At 47.5% G+C, this 25,724-nt stretch overlaps 1 protein-coding gene across 3 annotated transcripts in view; it reads right to left on the reverse strand.

Annotated features, from left to right (window-relative positions):
* Positions 1-25,724, reverse strand: part of BUB1B (BUB1 mitotic checkpoint serine/threonine kinase B) — a 350,741-nt gene that overhangs the window by 213,742 nt on the left and 111,275 nt on the right. The gene's annotated exons all lie outside the window — the stretch shown is intronic.

Consider the following 25,724-nt stretch of genomic DNA (forward strand, 5'->3'; position numbering starts at 1 on the left):
TAAAATATTGTGATCATAGCTGGAATGTCCTGAATTATCTGATCCAGATGGAAGGTCTAATAACGCAAGGTATCCAGGCTGTCTCCGAAAAAAGATGCCTCTGTGAAGCAGTCAGTCATGACTTCGGCATGTTGATAGTTAACCCAAAAAAGTCAGGTTTGCTGTTGTCTGGCGAGGGTCCACAACAGACTGTGGTGAGCCTACTTTCAACAGTCAGTCATCGAGATAGGGAGAAGACCGCTGAAGGTATGATCCGACCAACGTCAACACTTTCATCAACACCCAAGGGACACTTGAGGCCAAAAGGAGGTAAAAAATATGAAAATGCTTGTGTCCCACCTTGAACTGCAAGTAGTACCTGTGGGTCTGCAAGTTGGGAACACAAATAGGCATCCTGTAGGACCAGCTCTACCATCCTGTTTCTTGCATCAAGGGCAGATAGTACCTGGGACAGCGTGAGCATCTTGAATTTGTCTCCCTGCAGAAGAAGGTCGAAGATCTAAAACATGACATAGCCATCTGCCATTTTCCGGCACAACGAAAAACAGGAGTAACAGAATTCCGAAGCCGGAACTCTCCCTATGGCTCCATTCATCAAGAGCCTGATCTTCTAACAGCAAAACCGGCAAGTGGTCCTCCTAAAACTGCTCTAGTCTAGGTGGAATGGCAGGGTGAAACCCCGTTTAACTACCTACAAGCTTCACCTGTGGATGTTATGGCATGCCGCTATGGAAGAAATGACTGTTCCTGAAAACTCAAGCAGTTTGGAGGCTATTGCCAGAGAGGAAGGAGACCGGGAGGTGTTCTGTCCCTGCGTGTGTGGACGCTGTCTGCTAGATTGCTTAATCTGACAGGACTAAGGGTGCCTCTAGTTTGAGGTGTGGAACTTAGTGAGACCTATAAGCGAAACCACTAATGATGTATCGAAGGGGGAGAAACGGTGAATGTGGAAAGACCAAAAGAGCACATTGCGGCTCTATTTTCTTCTAGGCCGGCGTCCAACTTCTGGCCATATAAGCGAGGGTTGTCAAAAGACATATCCATGAGTGATGTCTGGACATCTGAGAAACTAGTGGATCTCAGCCAAGCATGCGTCTGGGGCACCATGCAAGATCCTACTAACAGGTCTCTTACCTCTGGTAAGTTTTCTTTCTAATGGATTCTGATAGCAGATTTCTCACCTTGTCAATACTCCTAGGCACTAGACTGGATCCAGAGAATTTTCTTAGCAATTCCCTCACACGTCAGTTTGCGTGCTCGGCATCTGATCTGTTCCACCCTGTATTTGACATCGGGACTGTGGAGTGACTCCAACCAAGAATTTCTGCAGGATAGATGGACAGACAAAATGCATTTCCCGCCAGACCTGGCTATCCAAGCAGTACTGCTTCAAAAATGTGTGAATGGACGCCCCGTAGCAGCCTGGCAGATGTTCTAAATCAGCTTACCAAGTACCAACTCAGTGGTAGCAGCATTTGGTGCAGTGGAATTAGCATGAGGCCTTCCTGAGGCTGTGCCGCCTTAGCCAATCCATCACAAATTTTGATGCACAGAAGAATCCATCTGAGATGGTTCGTTTCTGGACAGCTTTTCCTTTCATCTCCCTAGAGAACCCCACAAAGAGCTTATCATTTATTCGATGTTCCTTGGTGTGTTCGATGTAAAAGTTCAGAGGTCTCTTCGGATGTAAGCTATGGAGTCTTTCTTCCTCGAATTCTGTCTCTACCTCCAGTCTGTCTCGGTCTTCTCTCCGAAGAGACATATGCCATCCAATGGCATGTCCATAAGGAACTATTATACATCACTGGAGAACCCTATGGAACACATCCAAGTGTGACCACTAAGCACCACGCCTCGTGACTGCTGCACACACGCAGTAGGTCTTGCCCAGGTCCAACCAAGATGTGCGTCTTGACCACTGTGTATGATCTGCTGTAGGTTTCCCTTAAGGTTCTCCAGAACTGCTGGCAAGAGCTCCACCATCGTGTTACCCAACTCATAGGAGAGGCAACTCAGTTCCAATTGATGGAATTTAGAGTAAGGCTTGCAAAATACAACATACATTTTGCAAACATCTCTATGTGCTCAGACTCTCAATGTGGCAAGGTGGTTGGGAAGAGATTAAGGTTTAGGCTGGCGGTAGAGGCCTGTTGGAGTAATCAGGAAGGCACTCCTGTTTCTCACACTGGTGGAAGCTTGCACCACCAAGCTCTCAGGGGAAGGGTGCACAGTCAAAAAAGCAGGGTCGCTGGGAGCAGGACAAAGGAGTCACACAATCTGTTGATTCACCACATGGACATAACAAGGTTTGACCCAGGCCCCTAAGGAAGTGTCAGCGAGTGCCTCATTAAGGGGCAACAGGGGCCCAGTATTAGTTTGCTCCAGCTGGTGAACTTCAGTTAGCTTATTGGTTTTGACCTGCAAGGTGAAAGCTGGAGGTTGAGAACTTCAGTTGCCCTCCGCATATCAATAACGAAGGAAGAAATTTACTCAGTGGCAGGGCCTCGGTGCATGACTAGGCCGGTGTCAGGAGAGGTGTCCAGGCCACTGGCATCCTGGAGGTCTTCATACCAGTTTTGTTCATGGTAGGGTTCCCCAAATTCATCTCCCACATCATACTTGTTACCAGAGTCTGTCTCAAATAAGGAAAGTAGTGTTGAGACCTACCCTAAAGGACTAAGACACTAAGTAGCTCAGATGCAGAAGGCAAAGGTTGTGGTTTGATGGACACCGAGCTTGATCAAGTTCATAGTGGCGCCGACTTGGAGTCTGAAAGCACAATGGGTTGTGTTTCATCCTCTGGCATTGATGGAGTTGGCATAAGCATTGAGGTTCTGGAAAGCGCGTAGAGCCGGAGGTGGGGGTCGGCAAAGGTCAAACTGTTGCAGAGGGCAAAACTGCCAGAGGCATCCCAGATGGAGGGCCAGCTTCATAGGGCTTGGAGGGGTGCCAGGGGGAGCTGGAAGGGATCAAAAGACGCAGCATGGCGTCCTGTTAACTATTGGATCTGCCTCTGTGTCGGAGACAGCCCCAGAAACTTGGCTGTGCTGGAACAAGCTGCAGGATTGGCTCAGACATCGGCCAACTTCAGGAGCGTGTTCGTGAGGCATGACAACACCCTTGTGCCTTCTCAGATGTATAAGAGTGGAAGAAAAAGGCTGAATCATGGTTGAATTTAAAAAAAAAAAAAAGTTTTTTAATGTACCTGAAGATTTAGAGTTCACGACAATCTACCTCGGGATTGAATTCTAGACTGAAGCCGACCTTTGGACTTAGACCAGTCTCGCCACGGACTCCTCTGACTCTAGGCTATGTATAGCTTTGCCTCACGGTCCCGAATGTCCTTTGGATTCACCTATGCAATAACTGCAGGCCTTGGAGTAGTGTGCCAACCCCAGGCACCACAGCAAACCTGATGTGCACCTGTCACAGACATTGCTGGTGACAGTCCTTACAAGCTTTGTTAGATTATGCTAATTGATGCTCTTTAATGCCATGTATAAGTTAGTGTTCGCTAAGCCATTTTCTTTTTAAGGTGCCATTTTCTGTACTGTTCCAAACTAATCCTGTTTGATTCAGAGAAATGCCCCTTCCTAAGTTTAGTTTCTTTAACGAGGAACGGTTTGTGCCAGTGCATCGCTTTCCCTCGATAAAGAACCTCTCCCACCTGTCTGGTAGTTTGATTGCAGCCCAGGGTGGAACGGCCTTGAAATTCTTCTGAGCTGTGCAAGATACGAGAGTAGAAACCTTTTTCTGTCTTTACGCTGTTCATCTACTTCTGTTGGGAAAATTTCACTGTGGGAGTGTTATTAGTTGACCAAGCAATGCATATAATGTATTCTTACTGTTACTCGATTCCCGGTAGTACTCGCTCGAGACTGTGCTACAAGAGCCATGCTCTGAGCGTATATAATAAATGATAATTGGTGTATATTCTCCACGGTTTCTCGGACTCTTCATTTAGCATTGAAGGCCGAGAGGTGGTCCGAGGTGACCCGAGTGGCCATAAGTGGGTCACTTCCTTCAGTTGGCGCTCGAACAGGGACTCCATCAGGGCATTTTCCACAGACTGAGGGAAGGGCAAGGACATCATCAGGTCGGACTGGATCCCTGAACGAAGAGTAACGTTTCTGGCAGGTGCTGCCTCTGTCCCACCAGAGGATGGCTTTCCCAGCGGTCATCCCGACTGGAGTCCTGAATGGTGAACCCGTGCTCTGACTGTTTGGTTCGAAGAGTAGGCAATAGAGAATCAGCCTATCGGTATGCCCGACACCAGGTGAGTCTGTTTCAGTTTATGTGGTACCACCGTAAATAGGTTTTGTTTCAGTCCAAAGACTGTTTTCGTAAAAAGTGTTTGCAAATACTTTGCCAGGTAAAATAAGTCCTGATTTTGATATGTATATAAAGCATGGCCTTGTCCCCATTATGTTTAGTACGTTATGGCACAAATATACGAGGCAAAAATAGAGAGCAGAACCGACTGTCTACATTACAGTAGTATAAATAAGCCCAAATTTGGGTCTAGGTTGTAGAAAAGAACCAGAAGCCGAAACTGACTCAGGGCATTAAAGTGGCAAAGAAAACAATCTTAACAAAACATGATTTATTTAAATAACAGAGATCAGAATGATAATCTTTGTACAAGAGGGACAATGCAGAGTTACAGTGGCCTTTGACTGGCTACTTTGACAAACAAATGATAGGATTTCTTCAGGAACAGTTATTTAAAAGATGCAGAAGGCAGTCTAGGTTTGACTCCCTTCATACTTGGCAGAGGGAGGCCAGACAGAGGCGATTAAAAATAGAGAAAGATGCCAGAAAAAGGAATATCCAGACCCTTACACAAAAGGCTGTAGCTTACAATAAAGGACAAGCTGGAAAAAGAAATAGAATGGGAAGACAGAAGATTTTGGTCGCAAATTGTTAAATCCTATATGGCTCAGGAAGATGGTGATTCTTTTATGGAAACTTTATTATATACCCGACCCCCGCCACCATATGCCCCAGAACGGATATATCTGGTTGTTTCCCCAAGAGCAGCAACAACCCACACCAGGTGCATCAGTCTCTGAAGCTGTTACACCTACTGCCCGAGTTAACGTACCCTCTACTCCTTCCCTTCCATCACAACATATGACTGCGGCAACTCCCGTTACTGTCACCCATCCTTCATCAACACTAGTTACTGACACACCAGTGCGCGGTCCTGGCGATAAGAGATTTGACGAGATTCAGGGAACAGCTAGGTCCTTTAATGCGATCTGGTGGGGGGAGGGGGGGCGGACAGAGAAAAACGTAATAGCGGAACAGGCAGTACAGTCAACTCCTCTCCCCAATTTACAGTCTTGAGGACATATGGCAGTTAATGCAAGTCTTCAACCCTTTTATAAAGCAACATACCCTTAAACATATGCCCGCCACAATATTTGACCTCTGACGCACAAACATCGAAATGGAAAAACCCCACATACTATTTGATATTAACGAAGGCGCGTAAGTAATTAACATGGGGCCGGCCCTAGTGTTCAGGAACATTTCAACTCTAATTACTTACAGAGGCAGACTACATGATAAGAGTCCCACTCAAATAACTCAGTTCCCAATGCGAGAAGTTCACCCCATTTACCACACGGAAATCCCTGCAGTGGTGGATCAACATAGGGTGACTACCAGACAAGCTGTAGCTGCTAGCTTTCAGGAACAATGGGTTTATACTCTATGGAAAAGAAGTGAAGTTCTGGTCCTTAAGGCTACATAGCCCGATCTTAGACACAATCCTACTGCTTACTATAAAGAATTGACAGAAGCTGCCTCTTCTGGTGTGATGACCCTTGCAGATATAGAATTTTTTTTGGCCTACTAGTCACAGTTGATATTTGGCGACCGGTCCATACTCAAGACCATATTGCTGAGCTGGGCGGAATGTGGGACGCGTTTAAGGGTTGGGACAGAGATAGAAAGCCAGGAGACAAATCAGGTGCAGAGTTGCTTGCTTTACCCGGTCGCATAATAACATACATGCAAACGCTCATTCCTTCCAAGAAAGTTAGTTGGGACAGACTGACTGCCTGCCGGCAGAAGAAAGACTAAGGTGTTTCTGATTTCTTCACCAGGTTTGAAGAGACGCTTTTGAATTATAGTGGGCAGGACAGGTCTACAGAAGGGGGAGTCAGTTTATTTGTCGATAGGTTTGTCACTAATCTCCTTCCCGAAATAATGTGTAGACTTCAAGTAGCCGAGAGCACCATCTTCCCCTTCTGTGCTTCTAATTACGGACCAATATTACGAGCATAGGGATAATGAAGAGAAAGACCAAACTGATTAAAAAAAATAGGGATTTGAAGACAAAGGTATTATTGCAACTGGCATATCGAGGTAACACTAGAAGACAGGGACCCCAACAACAACTTTCACGCACTAGACAGCCACCCATGACACCTTTGGGACAGAATCAGTGTGCTTACTTCAAGGAAGAAGGTCACTGGCGCTGCCAGTACCCTGTACTTTTGCACAATGTTTCTTCCACTAGAGGAAATAGAGGCCGTGAGACCAATAGACCAACACACTACTGCCACTGTGGGCTGTCCTGACAATTATTTTGACAACAACAGGGAAGGACCGTACTACAACGACAATTAGAACGTTGATGAGGTGACAGGTATGTCTTTCAGCTAGGACGGACAGGGTAAGGGGCCAAATCACATACCTGTAGATCAGTGCGGCCCTTATCTCAAAGTGGATCGGCAAGGATCTACTAAGGAATTCTTGGTTGATACAGGTGCCACAAAGAGCTCCATTTCCCAACATCTGGTCCCTGGGGTGGCCTTGTCCGGCCATAATAATGTTTTGGTGGGTTTTTCAGGAGTACCGGTTGTAAGCCCCCTCTTGCTCTTACTGTTGGTCTTTTTACTGTGGATTCGCCATTTCTCTTAAGACCTAATTGTGGTGAAAATTTAATGGGCTTGGACTTACTAAAGCAGTTGCATGCTGCTATATATTTTTCGCCAGATTGTGTTTATATCACCATGGTCCTGATGTGGGTACTAGACAATGCGTATCTGAAGATGTTCCCCTTCCACCTGAATTTGATCCAGTACCACCCACATTATGGGCACCCACATTATGGGCCACCAGTGACACGGACGTCGGCTTATTGCACATACCCCCAGTTTCTATACAAGTGAAGGACAATCCACACATTACCACACATTCCCCAATATAAAATACCAAAGGCAGGAGAACAAGCTCTCCTTAATATTGTTCAGGACCTCATACGTAAGGGAGTTGTTGAAGAGACCACCGATAACATAAGCAATAGTCCTATTCTTCCTTTCCTAAAAAGGGCGCCTTTAGACTCTCCCAACAGTGCTGGTGATGTATATCGTTTTGTGATTGATTTGCACAAGGTCAGTAAAATAGTGGTCCTGCAATCCACAGTGGGTCATGATATCACCACACTCTTAACAATGAGGCTATCTACCGCTAAGTTTTTCTCGGTCATTGATTTGAAAAATGAATTTCCATACACCCAGAGAGCAGGTATTTTTTTGATTTTCGCTGGCTGGCAAAAGTTTCAGATTCTGTAGGGCTCCTCAAGGCTATACTGAACGTCCTAGCATTTATAGTCAAGCATTGAAAGGTCAGTTGGATTCACTCTCACTTTCTCCAGGCAATGCATTTGTAGAGTATGTCGACGATTTGTTAATTGCTTCCGATACTGAACAAGGTTGCAAAGATAGTATAGTGAACTTATTGTTGCAACTGGCACACTATAGTCAAAGTTTTTCTTTCGAAGTTTCAGTATCGTCGACAGGAGGTCACCTACTTAGGTCACCTTCTGTCGAAGGAGGGTAGAAGGTTAACATCAGAATGCATCAGTACCATTAATAAAATGCCCTTTCCGCAAACTCAAAAGGACATGCCTGCTTTTATAGGCATCACTTCCTACAGCAACAGTTGATCCCCAACTATTCTTACTGATCAAACCCCTGCTTGCATTAACAACAAAAGAAGTCCATGAGCATTTTACCTTGGACGCCAGATTGTCAGCAATCTTTTGAGGAATTAAAAACTGCGCTTTGCTATGCTCCAGTATTAGGCACGCATGACTACAACAATCCTTTTGTGTTATAGGTCCGCGAGATGGCTGGATGTGCTCTCTGTCTTGACGCAAAATTTGGCGATCAAGAACTTGCGCTTACTTTTCTACTTTGCCGATCCTGTCGCAAGGGCCCTCCAGAGTTGTCTGCGAGTGGCCATGGACACTTCCATCAGATAATCGGCTGGACTTTTACTCGATACTGACCTCACAGTCATGGTATCCCATGTTGTGGACACACTTTTGAATAAAACAAGGACACAGCACCGCACCAGTGCACATGTGCTGGCTACGAATTGACATTGCTTGCCAAACATATTTCGATTAAAAGATGTGCCACTTTAAACCCAGCCACAATACTACCCCTCCCTTCCGAGAATGATGCAGTTGACAAACATGATTGTATTTTCCGAACAGAACAAGAGACGAAAAGACCGGTAGACCTGACTGATGTTCCCTTATCTGACCGACAAGGAGAACTATATGTTGATGGCTCTTGTTTTAAACTACCATATAGCACCACCACCGCAGCTTATGCTATCACTAAATTACACATAGTGGTAGAGACATCACGGGTCCCCTATCAATCTGCCCAGGCAGAACTTGTTGCCCTTATACGAAATTCTGAATTGAGCGAAGGGTTAGTTGTCAATATTTACACAGACAGTCAAGTATGCATTTGGGGTTGCGCACAACTTTGGGCACCTGTGGGCAGAGAGAGGGTTTCTTACCTCGCATGGTACTAAGATACAACATGGACACTTGATATCACGATTACTATCTGCACCAACACTTCCTAAGAAAATTGCTATTGTAAAGTGTAGTGCCCACAAGAGAGTGACAGATGATGTAGCTAGAGGGAATAAGTTCGCTGATCAGACAGCCAAAGAGACGGCTCAGAGTAAGATGAAGAGAATGTTTGTTGCAGGCCCAGCTAGATGGGTTCCAGAGAACAGTATATTTTGAAAATACAGTTGAGAGTGTGAAAGAGTTACAAAGGGAGGCCACAATAGAAGAATTAGCAGTGTGGCAAGAGAGTACAGCACGTTTAGGTGGAGAAGGATATGGGATTGATTTGTCTGAAAAACAGAAATGGATGTTACCTGATGCATACGCACAGTTCATATCAGTGCAAAGGGTATTTGTAAATTATTGGCCCCAATTTGGTGTAATGACAATATTTCCAAAACAGCTGCACACTTAGTGAAAAATGGTAAGATTTGTTTGATGCACAGTCCTGGGAAAGGTACCCCCACACCATCCGTTAACTCTGCACCACCTACATTCCCCTTTGAAGTCCTTCAAATGGATTTCATTGAGCTAGAACGTCGTAACAATCTTAAGTATATTCTAGTGGTCATATGTGCATTCAGTAAGTGGGTGGAGGCATACCCCACTAAAGACAATACGGCTACCACAGCAGCGAAGGTGCTTATTAAAGTGTTCTTTCTGCATATCGGAATGCCCAGTTATTTGGAGTGACAATGGCTCTCATTTTAATGGGAAAGTGATTAGGTGAATATGTGAAGGCTTGCACATTAAACAGAAATTCCATGCCGACAATCACCCTCAGTCAGCGGGGTTGGTCGAGAAGTATAATGGAACACTAAAATTGAAATTGGCAAAGGTTCAGGTGACAACAGGGTTGCAATGGCCAGAAGTTCTCCCTTTGGCCCTTTTGTCCACTAGGACTACAGCACATTCTAAAAGAGGCTTGTCCCCTGATTAAATTGTCTTTGGCCGCCCAGCAAATGTCGGTGGGGGAGAGGGGGGGGGCGGGCTCCCTAGGCCGAGAAAGTTTTCCGATATTGAATATCCTGTATTGCTGGATTACCTTGGACAATTGATGGAAAGTTTGCGTTCTATTCACCAACAGGTGCAAGACTCCTTACATCCTATGCCAGAGGGTCCTGGCCCAGGATCCAGCCTGGGGACTTCATTCTTAACCGTAACTTCCAGAGGAAGAAAAATGTGGAGCCCAGATGGAATGGTCCTGAGCAAGTCCTTCAGGCTTCACAAACGGCTGAAAAGGTTGCTGGTCGAAAGAATTGTGTCCACACAACCCACTGCAAAAGAAAACCTTTGCCATTGCCTTACGACTAGTGGGTCAAGGAGGGAATAGGAGACGTTGAATGTGAGCAGGTGCCCAGATTCGTGCCTTTCAGTGATGCACAGTTGGTTTGGACGCAAACAGACAAAGAGAACAACAATGTTTTGAATGAGGCTCTCCCACCAGAAATACAAACTATCCCAGAGCCTCTGTTCAGTGATCACACAGTGCATGGAGCTGCCAGGTACAACTTACGTCCTCGGCTAAGGACCACTGAGTCCAAGGAAAAGAAAGACTAGGGATAGACTGCACAAGGTAGGAAAGCACTGAGTAGCAGTACCAACGAGGGAGTGGAATAAATGAAAGAGTTGCATCTGTTTTGCTCTTGTTGTTCGAACATTAGTCAGTAAAGTATACTTTGAAAAGTATACCACCTTTATCAACTTGGGATAGATTAAGAAAGAGTTTAGGACGGAGCAAGCTCCACCACAAGTGCTCAAGAGCGCCAACTGATGGACGATAGGAGCCTCTATCGGTTAGGCTCTGAAGGACACTGGGAATACTTACATTTCTTATTATTTGTGCATTTCTTCCCTGGTTTCATTATGCATCCTTTTGGTAGACAAATTAATGAGGAGGATCAGCCAATTGCCCCCGGACAACGCAGTGCGATTTGGTCTACACAAAGTAAAATTGAGAGTCATTGCTCTGGTGACGGTGGTAGTTATAGTATGTGGGGTATCACGATTCCTGACAGTGTATTCACACTCAACATTGGTGAACACATTACTCCGAAGCGCAATAGGAGGGCTGCCACGAATAACGTGTTTGTGAAAACACATAGGAGATTCTTTAGGAAGGGGACCGCCTGCTATCCTATCCGCTCTGTCACTAGCCTTTAGACTGCATACCCATTGTCACTTAACTACACATACACCTGGCTGCGCCACAGTTTGAGGAGGTAAAGGGATTGTTTGGATTTGTTCACCCTGGACCATGTCTGTACTACCGAAAACCGCAGGCTGAGGGTTACCCTGGCCGTGATAACACGTATTGTGATAATTGTTATATAGAAGAACAGAATATAACTCTCACGTGTTGGCATTATAAACAATTGACAGTACCCAGAGAGGCTGGTTATTATACTGCTTTTTCCCCCATCGTGAACGTTACAGATACTTCTCTGTACACCAATTGTTCAGGGACAATACTGTATAAAAGCGCCCTTCCCCTACTAAATAAATCAGATCCAAGCACTTCTGGAATGACTGCCAGATATGCTGCAGTGGATTATGAGGGGCTGATATATGCCTACCCAGGGTTTTTCTTTCTGTCCAATGGGACTTATTCAAATGTCCACAATGGTACAGATGATGTGGCTCTCGGAATGGTCCTGCCTTTAGGTGTTCCATGTAAACACGTCTGACCTAAAACAAGATGGTTAAAAGGACACCAACGAAAGAATTTTGTGAAGGGGTAACAGAGTTGAACGTGAATAGTTATAGCAACGGTATACCATTTGGATACATCCTGTCCTTCATACTTACCTTGGGTGGCACTCCTATGGCCAGGGGTGACAAAGCAAGAGTATTTCGGATGCAAATTGCAGATTCCATCCAACACTAGTGACTGCTTTGATTGATATTACTACTCGGTTAGAAAGCATGCGGTGTATTTGGAACAGACTAGATATACGGTGGATTTTTTGTTGGCCAAGAGCGGTGGTGTTTGCGCAATAATTGGTGACCAGTGTGTTATAGGTATAGAGAATTTGGAAAAGAACATAAAACACTTTATGGATATCATTGATAATGTCAAGGCATGGAAAGTGGAAATTAGAAATGGTCTTTCTTAGGTAATTGGGGTTGGATCCTGAAGGAAATTGTTTATTTCATAGCAGTATTAATATTCAGTTGCATTCTCATTCAATGTCTCCCGCTTTGTTGTTCCTACTGTGCCACAGCTTTAACACCCAAACAGAAAATACCTGCCTCTGTTACGAATGCTGCTATGATGTTACAGAATGATGTTGATGATCTTATGAATATAGACGAGAGAATATTTGAAGACACATTCCTCCATGCTGTCCCAATATCGGACCTCAACTGTAAAAAATGCTCATAGCTCCACCTTCATTATATGTCTAATTATGATGCTGTATCAAATAATGATAATGTCACAGTTAACCTTGAATATGGGCCAGTCTTACCTACTTTCTAAATAGAAAATGTCTTTAGCTCATGCTAAAAGGAGGGTTTTGTTAGATTATGCTAGTTGATGCTCTTTAATGCCAAGTATAAGTTAGCATTCGCTATGCCATTTTCTTTTTCAGGTGCCATTTTCTGTACTGTTCGAAATGAATCCTGTTTGATTCCTACAAATGCCCCTTGCTAAGTTTTGTTTCTGTAACGAGGATTTGTTTGTGCCAGTGCATTGCTTTTCCTCGATAAAGAACCTCTCCCAGCCCAGGGTGGAACGACCTTGAAATTGTTGGGAGCTGTGCAAGATACAAGAGTAGAAACCTTTTTTCTGTCTTTACGCTGTTCACCCACATCTGTTGGGAAGGAAAACTCCACAGTGGGCATGTTATTAGTTATCCATGCAATGCATAGAATGTATCCTTATGCTTACTATTACTCCGTTCCCTCTGTAATACTCTCTCGAGACTGTGTAGACGGAGCCCCGCTCTGAGCGTATATAATAAATGATTATTGGTGTATATTCTCCACTGTTTCTCTGACTTCATCTAGCATGGAAGGCTGAGAGGTGGTCCGAGGTGACCCGGGTGGCCCTAAGTGGGTCACTTCCTTCAGGTTTAAATCCTGCCATCTAGGGAGGTGATCTTTTCCTTTCACACTGAGTAAATTTGAGGTGAACAGGCCACAAACGAGGCAAGAGGCAGCTCAAATCCATGTCTGATGGCATGAAAAGAAAGGAACTGATGTTAGAGTACAGGAGCGGTGCCTATATTGGGCGAAGCAGAACTGTGTCAGTGCAGAGTTGCAAAACGCCACCTGACAGCACATAGAGGTACTGCCAAAATGTTTCCAGAACAAGTATGACAACTGGATACGTATTCAAAAGTTGAGTAATCTGCAGTTAGAAGTCTATCAGAAGGAATATGCTACTTACCAGTATGCATCTGTTCTTGGCATGTAGAGCTGCAGAGCCACACACTTAGGATAGTAGATTGCCATCTGGTGTTGGGCTCGGATGCTTGCAGGTTGTTGTCTTCTTCGGAAGAAGTCTTTGGTCACGAGATAGGGGACTCCTCCCTTGGACTACAGTGCGCATGGGCATCCACTCCATCCTCAGATTGTTTTTCGCCATGATGGGAAATGGAGTTTGTAAAAAAGAGAGGGATGTCCATGTGTAATGTCTAAGTAAGTCGATGCTGTAACAGATACAGGTCCCGGGGAGGTGGGTGGGCGTGTGTGGCTCTGCAGCTCTACATGCCAAGAACAGATGCATACTGGTAAGTAGCATATTCCGTTCGAGGCATATGAGCTGCAGATCACACACTTAGGATAGACTATATAGCAGTGTCTCCCCTAGCGGTGGTCACCTGTATCAGTTGCAGCAGTTTGGAATAAAGTTTTAAGGACAGCCTGACCCACAGAAGCTTGTTGTTTTGCTTGCGCGTCAACACAGTCGTGTTTAGTGAAGGTGTGTGTTGTAGACCATGTGGCTGCCTTACAAATATCTTCTAAGGGAATGTTTCCTAAGAATGCCATGGAAGCCCCTATTTTGCGTGTGGAAGGCGCTCTAGGGGGAACTGTTAGTGTGCGTTTAGCCTTGTGGTAGCATATTTGGATACATTTAACTATCCACCTGGCTATCCCGGATTTGGAAATGGGGTTGCCTTTATGTGGTGGAGAGAAAGCAACAAACAATTGTTTGGTTTTGCGGAATGATTTGGTTCTGTCAATGTAGTAAAGCAGGGATCTTTTAACGTCTAAGGTATTATTATTATTATTTGGAGTTTTATATCGCGCACGGTTAGCCTAGAGCATCCCAGCGCTATCCATAGACCGACCGAAGCTAACACGTGACCCACTAGTCTGGAAAAAGATGGGTTTTTAGTAGTTTGCGGAAACGTCGAGTACTTGTCTCTGCCCGCAGAGCCAGAGGAAGCGAGTTCCAAGCGGAGGCCGTGTTCACTGAGAACCTTCTCCCTCCAGTACGGGCTCGTCTGACTCTAGGAGACTGAAGGAAGAATTTATGATCCGAACGGAGGGCCCTTGCTGCTTTATACGGTTGGATCATATTTCTTAGGATCGCAGGACCCTTCCCCTGCAGGCTCTTCTGGGCCATGCAGAGTGCTTTGAAGGTTACTCTTTCCCGTACCGGAAGCCAGTGAAGCGCCTTTAGTGACGGTTTGGCGGACTGCCTTCTGGGGACATTTGTCAGCAGTCTGGCCGCGGCATTTTGCACCTGCTGCAATTTCTTGAACGTGGATTCCGGCGCTCCCAGGAAGAGTGCATTGCTGTAATCCAGCCTCGAAATGACAAGCCCCTGTATAAGCAGTTTACGGGAGGTGTCAGGGAGGAGTGACAGAATCTTGCGGGCTGACCGGAGCATACCGAAACATACACCCGCGGTCTTTTTGGCGTGTGTTTTAAATGTCAGATCCTGCTCCAGCCACACCCCCAGGCTCTTGATCTCCTTCTTCGGGCTGGGAGGGACTCCCATGCAATCAGGCCAGCTACTGGGAGACAGAGCAAAAGACGTTTGGCCTAAGATCATAAGCTCAGTTTTTGAGCCATTGAGTTTAAGGGATGAAATCGACATCCACCGAAATACTTCCTCCAAGCAGGAATGAAGTACCGCAGGTTGCTTCTCTAATTGAGAGAGCCCAACAACCAACTGCGTATCATCCGCGTAGCTAATGATGTTAAAGCCGAACGGAGACACCACATCCTCCAGGGGGGCCATATAAACGTTGAATAAAGTAGGGCTCAGCGACGAGCCCTGAGGGACCCCACACTGGAGGGCAAAGGGGGGAGATTTCTCATTTCCTTCCCACACTTCGAATGACCGTCCTCCTAAAAAGGAGGCAAGCCATCTCGGAGCCATCCCTGTGACACCCAGCCCCTCCAACCGTTGGAGTAATACCTGGTGGTTCACGGTATCAAAAGCCGCACTCAGGTCCAGGAGGATCACTGCCACTGACCCTCCTGAATCCAGAATGCACCTGGCTTCCTCCACCACGGCCAGAAGAGCGGTGTCGGTACCCTGTCCAGGGCGGAATCCCGTCTGGGAATCCCGTAGCCGGCCATTGGTCTCCAAGAAATTAGATAGTTGGTGGTTAACTAGTCTTTCCGCAATCTTGCTTACACCCGGGAGCAAAGAAATCGGCCTAAAATTAGCCAGATCAGAGGGGTCAAGGCTCGGCTTCTTCAGGAGGGCTTTGACGACCGCTCCTTTCCATCCAGGTGGCACTACTACCTGTGACAGAGACAGATTAATTAACTCGGTCACTGGGGCCACAATGGTCGGCGCAGCCTGCTTTAAAAATCGCATCGGGACAGGGTCTTTAGGGGAGCCACTCTTCAATTTCCCAAGCACACTCAGTACCTCTTCCGCCGTCACAGGGCCAAACAGATCGAGCTCCGGTGTACCTGCCCTATACGGAGCCGTTGACGCTGCCACTGCGGTTAGCTGGGGGAGTGAGCGTAGGATGGTCTCAATTTTGGAGCTGAAGTAAGTAGCCAGCTCCAAACATTTCCCTTGTGCATTATCGTGAATAACCGGTGGGTCGGGCGTTTTAAGCAACTCTTTCATTACTTTGAAGGACTCTCTCGAGGAACAAGTGGCTTTACAAATTCTTTCGTCAAAATATTTGATCTTAGCCTCCCTTATCGCGTTCTTATACAGTCTCATGGCTAGGCGATACTTGCTCCTACTTATTGTCCCCCAGTCCTTCCTCCACGCCCGTTCTGACCTTTTGCAGCTCTTTCTAAGTGCCCTTAATTCAGGAGAGTACCAGGGGGCTGAGCCCACTCTCTTCTCCCTGATGAGCATCTTTTTCATTGGGAGCATGGCATCTAAGGACCTACTCAACCAGCTCTCCAAGATGGCGTCCGCCTCCTCCGGGTCAGACCCCCCTTGGGGGCATGTGGACTCCAGATAGGCCGTCCATTTTTCCATGGGGAGCCTCGACCAAGCTCTATCTATCCTGAATGTCCTAGGTGTATGAAGAGCTCTTTCAGCTACCGAGTCCGGATTTGGGAAGAACACTGGTAGCTCGACTGATTGGTTAAGATGGAACGGAGATATGACTTTTGGCAGGAATTTAGGATTTGTTCCAAGAACCACTTTGCTAAGGTGTAGTTGTAGGAATGGTTCGTGTATGGTTAAAGCCTGGATCTCACTTACCCTTCTAAGGGATGTGATAGCAATAAGGAAAGACACTTTCCATGTGAGGAACTGTAGTTCGCATTTATGCAGAGGTTCAAATGGGGGTCCCATGAGCCTTGTAAGAACAATGTTTAGATTCCACGCTGGAGAGGGTGGTAATCTGGGAGGAATAATTCTCTTAAGGCCTTCCATGAAGGCTTTGATCGCACAAGTGTTGACGATTTTGTAAGTAGGCTGGTAATGCTGCTAGGTGGAGACGTATGGATGAGTACGCTAAATTACATCTTTGCAAGTGGAGTAGGTAGCAAATGATGTTCTGGATGGAGGCATCCAGTGGGCGTATATCATTGTTAGTGCAGTAAATGGCAAATCTTGACCATTTTGCAGCGTAGCAGGTTCTAGTGGTAGGTCGGCTGGCCTCTTCTATAATATTTATGCAGTCTGGTGGTAGGTTGAGGTAACCGAACTCTAGGACTTCAGGAGCCAGATCGCTAGATTCAGTTGACCTGGATCTGGATGTCTTATTTCTCCATGGTTCTGGGTTATTAGGGACGGGGAGAGATGCAGTTTTTGGTGTGGAACTAGAGAGAGTTCCAGCAGTGTTGTGAACCAGGGCTGACGTGCCCATGTGGGAGCTACTAGGATCAGCTTGAGAGACTGTTGCCTGAGCTTGCGTACCACAAATGGAATGAGTGGGAGAGGCGGAAAAGCGTACGCAAATCTGCCTGACCAATTCATCCATATCGTATTGCCCTTCGACTGTGGGTGGGGAAACCTGGCGGCGAAGGTTGGGCATTTTGCGTTTTTGTGTGTGGCGAACAGATCTATGTCTGGTTGGTCCCATTTTTGGAAGAAGGGGAGTAGGACTTGTGGATGTAATTCCCATTCGTGGATCTGTTGTTGAGTCTGTCGACTCAACAGGTCGGCAATCTGATTGTGAACTCCTGGAAGGTGATCTGCAAGCAGGTATATGTTCTGGGGAATGGCCCATCTCCAAATGTTCTGTGCGAGCTGGGACTGCTGGAGAGAATGTGTGCCTCCTTGTTTTTGTATATAATACATGGCTGTCATGTTGTCCATCCGGACGAGGACAGTTTTGTTCTGAAGAAGTAATTGGAATGATTTTAGTGCTAGGAACACTGCCAGTAGTTCCAGGTAATTGATATGGAGCACTTTCTGTTGAGTGGTCCATTTGCCCTGAGTGGTGTGTTCTAGAAGATGGGCTCCCCATCCCGTGAGAGATGCGTCGGTTGTCAGCACTATTTGTGGAAGAGGCTCTAAGAACGGCCGCCCTTTGGACAGGTTTGTGTTCGACCATTTTAGAGAGCGATGTGAGCGGCTGTCCACCAACACCAGATCTGTTGGTTGTCCGTGAGCCTGATTCCACTGATGTGCTAGACACTCTTGCAAGGGACGCATTTGAAGTCTTGCATAAGGCACAATGAAGATGCATAACGCCATCATGCCTATCAGTTGCATGAACACTCTTGCTGAAGAGAGTGTTGGGTTTGAAATTTTGCGATGAGAGCTTGTATATTGGCTATCCTGGCTAGGCTGGGATATGCTAGGGCTTTGGAGGTATTTATGGTGGCTCCCAGATATTGATGTATGTGGGAGGGTTGGAGATGAGATTTGGGATAGTTTATTGTGAATCCCAAGTTGTGTAAGATTTGAATAGTTAGGTGAGTGTGTAGAACGCATTTGTTGAACGAGTTGGCTTTTATTAGCCAATCTTCTAAATATGGGAAGACATGAATTTGTTGTCGTCCGAGATGCGCTGCTACTACTGCTAAAACAACAATTGATGGACAGAATGCAGAACAATGTCATACATTCACCCCAGTACAGAGATCTGGGCCTAAATCCATCGTTTTTTTGCTCACCATGCCATTCCAGTTTGAACCCAGCCATATGCAAATCAGTCTTGACCCTGTGCCCCATGGGAACAGTCCAGCCCGAACTGCCAAGCCAGGTCCTCCCTGGACTGGAAACAAGCATCCTAGGACCGGTTTCGGGCTTCCAGCCCTCATCAGCCAGGATAGCTTGATTCCAGTGGCATGGAGAGCACGGGACTCACGTCTGAGCATACCCTTCCCACTCGGGGTGACAAAAGCAAAAACAACAATTGATGGACAGAATGCAGAACAATGTCATACGCTCAGACGTGAGTCCCTTGCTCACTTTGCCACTGGATTCAAGCAAGCCTGGCTGAAGACGGCTGAAATGCCAGAAACCGGTCCTAGGAAGCTTGTTTCCGGTCCAGGGAAGGCATGGCTTGGCAGTTCGGGCTGGACTGTTCCCATGAGGCACAGGGTCAGACTGATTTGCATATGGCCATGTCTGAACTGGGGTGGCAGAGTGGGCTAAAGAACGGTGATGGATCAAACCCAGATCTGTTGACTGGGTGTGAGTGTTTGATTGGTTCTGATGCTCCGTCCATCACCACCCCCTTTTGTACCGCTTTGTTCGCCATAAGTTGGCAGGGTATGCTCAGACGTGAGTCCCTTGCTCACTTTGCCACTGGATTCAAGCAAGCCTGGCTGAAGACGGCTGAAATGCCAGAAACCGGTCCTAGGAAGCTTGTTTCCGGTCCAGGGAAGGCATGGCTTGGCAGTTCGGGCTGGACTGTTCCCATGAGGCACAGGGTCAGACTGATTTGCATATGGCCATGTCTGAACTGGGGTGGCAGAGTGGGCTAAAGAACGGTGATGGATCAAACCCAGATCTGTTGACTGGGTGTGAGTGTTTGATTGGTTCTGATGCTCCGTCCATCACCACCCCCTTTTGTACCGCTTTGTTCGCCATAAGTTGGCAGGGTATGCTCAGACGCGAGTCCCTTGCTCACTTTGCCACTGGATTCAAGCAAGCCTGGCTGAAGACGGCTGAAATGCCAGAAACCGGTCCTAGGAAGCTTGTTTCCGGTCCAGGGAAGGCATGGCTTGGCAGTTCGGGCTGGACTGTTCCCATGAGGCACAGGGTCAGACTGATTTGCATATGGCCATGTCTGAACTGGGGTGGCAGAGTGGGCTAAAGAACGGTGATGGATCAAACCCAGATCTGTTGACTGGGTGTGAGTGTTTGATTGGTTCTGATGCTCCGTCCATCACCACCCCCTTTTGTACCGCTACTACTGCTAGGCATTTGGTGAATACTCTGGGCGCAGTTGTTACCCCGAATGAAGGGACTGTAAACTGATAGTGTTGTCCGTCCACCACAAATCTTAGGTACTTCCTGTGAGTAGGATGCATGGGAATGTGGAAATAAGCGTCCTTGAGATCTAGTGTGGCAAGGAAATCGCCTTGTTGTAGTAGTGGGAGCACTTGTTGAAGAGTGATCATATGGAAATGATCTGAGTTTATGTACAGATTTAAGAGTCTGACGTCGAGTATTGGTCTTCGTGTCTCGTCCTTTTTGGGGATTAGGAAGTACAGTGAGTATACCCCTGTACCCTGATGTTGTAAGGGAACTGGTTCTATTGCATGTTTTTGAAGCAATGAAAGAACTTCTTGTTTGAGGAGCGTAAGATGGTCTGGTGACATGGAACGTTGCTTGGGTGGTATGTGTGGGGGGGTAGTGGTGAGTTCCAGGCAGTAACCATACTGGATAATTTGTCTTACCCACTTGTCTGTTGTGATGGAGTTCCAGACAGGTAGGAACTGCTTTAGTCTTCCCCCGACTGGAGTGGAATGGTCTGGGGGGAGTGGAGGAAAGTCACTGTTTTGTAGCGGGAAAGGTACGAGTGTTGGTATTGCGTCGACCTCGTCCCTTGGTGTTGTTTCCTCTATATACTACTTGTTAGATCTGGGGGTCTCTAGTTGGCAGAGGTAAGTACCTTAGAACAAATAGGGACCCTTGCTTCTAGTCAGGGTACAGGGACACACACGGTAGATAACCCCTGCTCACCCTCTAGGTAGCTTGGCTCGAGCAGACAGGCTTATCCCCAAGGCAATGTGTAGAGTATTTGCACGTAACAACTACAATGGCCCCCCCCCCATTACACCACAAACGTAGACCACACAGGTGAGTATATTAAAAATATAACTTTATCTAGTTTCAGCAGGGGAAATCAATTATAGCGTTGCACATTAATCGTTTTCTTGGGTTGTTAGGAACGTAAAAAGATAGTCTCTAGTCTCTTGTGTGACTTCGTATTCAAAGAAAAAGAATAAGTTCGTAGGCTCTCAGTATTTAAATAGCCACGTTCCTCCAGCGGTGCCTCTGCGCTTATAACTAAAGCGCTCCTCTCAGACTGCTCGGTGCAGGGCTTCCACAGCTCCCGAGCAATGGACCAATCAGGTCGCGGCTCCCTCGACAAGCCCCCAGTGACGATGTTAGATGTCACCGGAGTCAGCCACTCGCAGCGCGGCTCCTCCGACCAAGCCTCCACCAGCAACCCCACAACCAATCAGGTCGCGGCCTCCTCACTTCTTTCTCCGCGGCTTTGCAGAGCGGGGAGGAGCAGCTTCTGATCAATTTCTGGCCCCCGGGCCGCGGCGGTCAATTGCAGGCAGGGTATTCTAAGGCGCCCCGTGTCAGCGGGTCAATCGTGACGCCGCCAAGCCTCACAGCGGCTCAGTTAGCACGGGGGACGCCCACAATCTTGTGGCCACAGCAATACACGTGCCGATGAGCACGTCGGTCTTCTCAACGCGGCAGCCGGTTTCGGGCAAAGATCAGCGCGGCACTCTCCAGCAAAACAGAGAGCAGCCAGCGCACTTCACGGGGCAGATGCTTAGAAACTTGATAAAAACAGCCCACGGTCCCTGCAGCACACAGCAGCCCTGGGGGACACAGCAGAGTCTTGAAGTCTTGGCAACCTTTCTGTCCCTGGGTTGCAAAACAGGAGGCCAGCTCTTCTCAGGCCCTTGGAGATTCAAAGTTGAAGACACAGCACACAGCAAAGTCTTGTTAAGTCAAGTAGGCAGGGTCACAGCACACAGCAAGGCCCCTTCTCCTCCTCAGCTTCAGTTGCACAGCAGAACAGGTCAGCCCTTAGCGCACACAGCAAGGCAATCTTCCTTCAGTCCTTCAGCGGTCCGTCTTTCAGCAGAGGTTCCTCTTGATTGTAGAATCTAAAAATCTGGTGTCAGGGGTCCTGTACTTATACCCCTAAAAGTCTTTGAAGTCTTTGTGCAAGCGGGTCCTGAGCCCGGTCTGATCCAGTTCTGGGTGTTGCTGGAGCACTTTGTTTTCCTGGCTTCTGCTTTCCTTTCAGAGTGAGGGGCAGAGTCGTCAGCCACCCAGCAGGAGGTGGAGCCAGTATTGTGGCAGGCAGGCACATCCCTATTCACTCCCAGGTGCTATCTCCTCCCTCCACTCTACTTGCAAATGCCGTCATTCAGCAAAGAGCTGACTCAGCCAACCTCCTGGGGGATCCCCAGCCCCTGTCACTCTCAAGCCAGACAGTCAATCCACAAGCATGCCCAGGCACACAGAAGGGTCAGACAAGAGAACAGCTACTCTCTAAAAAGTACTGTTCTCCCACTCAGGCTTTTGAAACAACCTCTCCTAAAAGATGCGTTATTAAATGCTGAGCTCAGGGAGATCAAACACTCATGTCTTATCTTGTTCCTATGAGAAGATAGGCTGATAGCCATTGGCACCAGCCTCCCCCATGTTAGCCTATGGAGCAAGATAACCTTGCAGCAGTGAACCCACAAAATGGCCGTGGTTCACTACCAGAGCATGGTACCTGCACTAGTACATGCTCTACCTTTTATATACACTGCGCGCTGCCCAGGGGGGTACCTTGGGCCTTCCATAGGGATGACTGATGTGCACAAAAAGGGATGGGTTAGGCCCGGCCAGTGTGGACACTGGCCAGGAGGACATGGCAGTCCAGGGACTGCAGGCAGGCCTGCGGTGGCAGGCCTGAGACACCATTTTAGGGCTACTCATGTGGGTGGCGCAATCAGCGCTGCAGGCCCACTAGTAGCATCTGTCATCACCAGCCCTGGCACACACAGTGCACTTTACTAGGGACTTCATGGTGATACAAATATGCCAATCAGGTATATCCAATCAATATGATATTTTACAGAGGGAGCACTTACACTCTGGCACTGATTAGCAGTGGCAGTGTGTCCAAAGCATCTAAACCAGCAAAAACGAAATCCAGCACAGCATCAAAAATCCAGGTAGCAGAGGCAAAGGATAGGGGAAAAACCCACGCCAAGGATGTCAGGTCTAACACTCCTCTAAAATATCCTCTACTGGGGGATGTTTGTGTAGAGGTTTTGAACGTGGAGGTGTTTGATCCCATATTTTTGGAGGCTCCTCTGTAGAAGGAGCGTCGAAAGGAGCCGCGTGGTTGTGGAGACTGCAATGCTCCCTTGGACTTAGCAGTCTCGGTGTCTTTTTTCATTTTTTCAAGTGCAGTGTCTACTGTTGGTCCAAACAGTTGTTCTTGGTTAAATGGTTGGCTAAGTATGGTACTTTGTACTTCTGGATTAACCCCTTCAGCGCAGTGCGGATTTCCGCACCGCGCTGAAGGTTCTGTGCGCGGGCGGGGCCATGACGGAGCGGTTCCGTCGTGCGCACAGCGCAACCGACGCGCATGACGGAACCACTCCGTCATGCGCGTCGAAGGGGGTTAAAGCCTGAAATGCGTAGTCATGCATGGCGTCTAAGGAGTACACTTGTGTTTATTGCTCTAGAGGCGGTGTCTGCGGCGTCAAGTGCACATTTAATTGACGCATTTGAGATAAATTTTCCCTCTTGTATAAGGTCATTTGCCTGGGTCTTGTATTGGTCTGGCAGGTGTTGTAGCAGATTCTCCAACTGATCATAGTGAGCCCTATCGTAGCGTGCTAATAGGGCTTGGGTGTTGGCAATACGCCAATGATTAGCAGCTTGTGCCTCTACTCGTTTGCCCGAGGGTTCTAATAGTTTGGATTCTTTGTCTGGGGGTGGTGTATCTCCCGTGGTTTGGGAGTTGGCGCGTTTCCTTGCGTTGGAAACGACCAAAGAATCCAGAGGGAGCGGTCCTTTGATATAACAAGGATCTTCTGGGGCAGGTCTATATTTTTTCTCAATTCTTGGGTTAAGTGCCCTGGCACGGACGGGGTCTTTAAATACTTCTGTGGCGTGTTTTATGACCCCTTTGATCATGGGTAAAATTTGTACAGACTTCTGAGACTGTTCAAAAGTGTCTAAGAGGAAGTCTTCCTCGGGTGCATCGGAGTGCATGGTGACGCCATGGTAAGGTGCTGCTCTGTGTACTAGTTGTCCAAACCCCAGGTGGTCATCTGGAGGTGATGGTTTGGAGGGATATGGTGTAGGGTCAGGCATATCTGGTAGAGGGTATGCCCAATCATCCCATGGTGAGGTAGCTGGATCCGTGAACGGATCATTAAGATCACCAGGGTCACCCCCTCCCCCTAGGTCATCATCATCATCCTGTGGAGGTGGTGTATGTGATGGAGATGGTAGAGGTAATGGTGGTATAGGCAGAGGGGGTGGGGTAGGAGGTCGCATGGGAGAGGAAGGAGGAAAAGGTGATGTTGCCGAGTCCTCCTTTTGTATAGGAACTGGGGCAGGTGTTGTGTCTAGTTTCCGTTTCTTACATGGCACTGCAGTGACATGCCCAGTTTTTGGATTAATATAGATTTTTTTGTGTTGGATCTGGATGGAAAAGTTCTTGTTCTTCAGGAACAGATTTTGGCGCCGATTTTTCCGGTTCCGATCGAGGTTTTGGTTGATCGGTGCAGTCTTTGGCTTTAGGAGGTGTATTATAGTCCTTAGCCGGTGGTTTCGGTGCCGATGAAGGTTTCGGTGCCGATGAAGGTTTCGGTGCCGATGAAGGTTTCGGTGCCGATGAAGGTTTCGGTGCCGATGAAGGTTTCGGTGCCGATGAAGGTTTCGGTGCCGATGAAGGTTTCGGTGCCGATGAAGGTTTCGGTGCCGATGAAGGTTTCGGTGCCGATGAAGGTTTCGGTGCCGATGAAGGTTTCGGTGCCGATGAAGGTTTCGGTGCCGATGAAGGTTTCGGTGCCGATGAAGGTTTCGGTGCCGATGAAGGTTTCGGTGCCGAAGTTGGGTCTTTCGGCTTGGGAACTTTCGGTGCCGGTTTATCTATGGGCCTCGATGTTTTCGGTGCCAAAGGTGTCGGATCCGATTTCGGTGCCGAGAGGTCTTTTGCCTTCGGTGCCGAAGGTGCCGGGGGTACAATGACATGTGGCTTACTCGGGCCCGATCCACCGGAAGGCTTATGTTTCTTCGGAGCCGAGCCCCGAGGCGGGGCTTCTGAAGGATGTTTTCGGTCTCGACTGAGGCCAGCTGGCAAAGTCTTGACCAATGCCTTTCGTTTTTGAGGGGTTGGGGCAGGGGCAGTGGTACTCATGCGCTGCCCCGGAGTAATGGGGTCGTCTGAGTCGTCTGCTTCTGAGAGGATCTGAAGTTCATCGGAATCTTCTTCGGGGACATCGGGACCCTCATCAAAGATGTTTTCTGGTTCCGGGGCTGGTCTGTGTGCCATGATATGGCGTTGAGCTCTTCGATCCCGAATGGTCTTTTTGGATCCAAATGCGGCGCAGGCTGGACAGCTGGCTTCGTCGTGTTCCGGTGATAGGCACAGGTTACAGACTTTGTGATGGTCACTGTGGGGAAATTTTGATCCACACTGGGGGCATTTTTTTAAACGGCGTCCTTTCCATGAGCCGTAGGCCTCACGGCGTGGATAGGCCCAACCGCTCGCGTCGACATCCTGAATCAAGCCGATGAATTCGATGTCAAGGAAAGGTGCTTCGATGTAGTTGTAAACGTTTTTTCGCTTCGAAAAGCTTGTTTTTTTAGATTTTCAACCGGAGTTGGAAAGTTACATCCGAACCCAATGGCGGAAAAAAACAATCTGAGGATGGAGTGGATGCCTATGTGCACTGTAGTCCAAGGGAGGAGTCACCTATCTCGTGACCAAAGACTTCTTCCGAAGACAACAACCTGCAAGCATCCGAGCCAAACACCAGATGGCGATCTACTATCCTAGGTGTGTGATCTGCAGCTCATATGCCTCGAACATTATGTTATCCTCAGTCATCTATTGGTGCTTTCTCATTGTCTCAGTAACAAAATAACTATGTGCCTGCACATGTACCACCAGAAATCTGAAATGAATCACTTACAAATACTTTGAGACAGAAGACCGCAGCAGCTCTGCAACAACATGCATACACCAAAAAATCCTTGCCTCCCCAGGAACCAGGAATTTACATTTACAAG

Source organism: Triturus cristatus, chromosome 9 (assembly GCF_964204655.1).
Source record: "Triturus cristatus chromosome 9, aTriCri1.1, whole genome shotgun sequence".
Lineage (NCBI taxonomy): Eukaryota > Metazoa > Chordata > Amphibia > Caudata > Salamandridae > Triturus > Triturus cristatus.